The sequence below is a fragment of the Lipotes vexillifer genome, unplaced genomic scaffold, assembly GCF_000442215.2.
Source record: "Lipotes vexillifer unplaced genomic scaffold, Lipotes_vexillifer_v1.1 scaffold75, whole genome shotgun sequence".
Lineage (NCBI taxonomy): Eukaryota > Metazoa > Chordata > Mammalia > Artiodactyla > Lipotidae > Lipotes > Lipotes vexillifer.
The window spans coordinates 445170-447493 of NW_006771517.1; the positions used below are offsets into that span (position 1 = coordinate 445170).

At 48.2% G+C, this 2324-nt stretch overlaps 1 protein-coding gene across 1 annotated transcript in view; it reads left to right on the forward strand.

Annotated features, from left to right (window-relative positions):
* Positions 1–2324, forward strand: part of PXMP4 (peroxisomal membrane protein 4) — a 12439-nt gene that overhangs the window by 4549 nt on the left and 5566 nt on the right. The window lies entirely within an intron of this gene.

Here is a 2324-nt window from a genome sequence, read left to right on the forward strand (position 1 = left end):
CTTTATTTCCTTCCTAGTAACCCATACCAGTTCTCTGAGGATCACTTTTTCAGGAAAACTGTTCATGACCTACCTTCTGCCCTTGTTCAGACTTCCTGGCCTTCCTCTGATCTCCCATAACTTCCCTCAAGAAACTTCTCAGAAATCACTTTGTGGTCTAGTTTTTAATGTATGTAGCCTCATCTGGAGCTTATAAGAATCACACATGGGGGACTTCCCTGGTGGCTCAGTGGTTAAGAATCCGCCTTCCAATGCAGGGGATGCAGGTTCAGTCTCTGGTCAGCTAACTAGATCTCACGTGCATGCCACAACTAAGAGTTTGCATGCCACAACTAAGGAGGCTGCAGGCTGCAACTAAGGAGCACATGTGCTGCAACTAAGGAGCCAGTGAGCTGCAACTAAGAAGCCTGCGGGCCACAACTGAGGAGCACGCATGCTGCAACTAAGGAGCCCGCCTGCCACAGCTAAGACCTGGCACAACCAGAAAAAAAAAAAAAAAAAAAAAAAAGAGTTGGCCAGTCTCCTCTGTATTCTTTCATATCAGTGCCTTTGAGAGGGTGTTGGCCTCTCATACCCTGGCTGCTAAGCGTCTCTTGTGGTGATCTCAAGGATGGGTTATTCCCTGGAAAGAGCAACTTATGCTTCTGGGTCAGGGTAGTGAGCCCTTTGGTGATGCTGAACTGGAGGCCAGGTTGAGTGCTGTCAATCCTCATATGCCAATCTGCCCCCCAGGGACATTCTGTGTAACAAGCTGCGGATGGGCTTCCCAGCCACCACCTTTCAGGACATCCAGCGTGGGGTGACAAGTGCCGTGAACATCATGCACAGCAGCCTCCAGCAGGGCAAATTTGACACTAAAGGCATCGAGAGCACTGACGAGGCCAAGCTGTCCTTCCTGGTAGGTAGCCCCACAGGTTGGGAGCTGCTAAGCCAGTCTTTGTCTTTTGGTTGGAGCATTTAATCCATTTACACTTAAGGTAATTATCAACATGTATGTTCTTATTTCCATCTTTTTTTTTTTGGCCGTGCTGCACAGCATGCAGGATTTTAGTTCCTCCACCAGGGATCAAACCTGCGTCCCCTGCAGTGGAAGCATGGAGTCTTAACCACTGGACCACCAGGGAAGTCCCTGTAAGGGACTTTCTTTATGTATTTTTTCCTATTTATTTATTTATTTATTTATATTTATTTATAATTTTTGGCTGTGTTGGGTCTTCGTTGCTGCACACAGGCTTTCTCTGGTTGCGGCGAGTGGGAGCTATTCTTCGTTGCAGCATGCGTGCTTCTCATCACAGTGGCTTTTCTTGTTGCAGGGTACAGGCTCTAGAGTGGGCAGGCTTCAGTCGATGGAGCACATGGGCTCAGTAGCTGTGGCTCGTGGGCTCTAGAACACAGTCTTAGTAGTTGCGGCGCACAGACTTTGTTGCTCCACGGCATGTGGGATCTTCCCAGACCAGAGCTCAAACCTGTGTCCCCTGCATTGGCAAGCGGATTCTTAACCACTGCGTCACCAGGGAAGCCCTGTATTTTTCCTTTTTTTATTTTCTATTTTTTGCGGTATGCGGGCCTCTCACTGTTGTGGCCTTTCCCACTGCAGAGCACAGGCTCTGGACGCGCAGGCTCAGCGGCCATGGCTCACGGGCCCAGCTGCTCCGCGGCATGTGGTATCTTCCCGGACCGGGGCATGAACCCGTGTCCTCTGCATCGGCAGGCGGACTCTCAACCACTGCACCACCAGGGAAGCCCTGTATTTTTCCTTTTTTAAATTTATTTTTTAGTTTTTGCCCTCTGAATCATTTTTTTTTCGAATCATTTTTTTAATTGAACTCATTCATTCATTCAGTAAGTATTTATTGACCATGTGCCAGACACTCAAAGATTATTATTATTCTTTTAATAAATTGATTTATTTTTGGCTGCACTGGATCTTTGTTGCTGCGTGTGGGCTTTCTCTAGCTGCGGCAAGCAGGGGCTACTCTTCATTGCGGTGCACAGGCTTCTCATTGCGGTGGCTTCTCTTGTGGTGGAGCGCGGGCTCTAGGGTGCCCAGGCTTCAGTAGTTTTGGCGTGCTGGCTCAGTAGTTGTGGCTCGCGGTCTCTAGAGCGCAGGTTTGGTAGTTGTGGCGCACGGGCCCAGGGAAGCCCCTAGACACTGTTTTTAGGTGCTGGGGATACAGCAGTGAAAAAAAAAACAGAATGATCACTTCCCTTGTAAAGCTTGCATTCAAGCAAGGAGTAGCAGACAATAAACATAATAAGGAAAGTATGTGGTATGTTAGAAGATTGTATGGGCTGTGGGAAAGAAATATTAGAGCAGGGAAAGA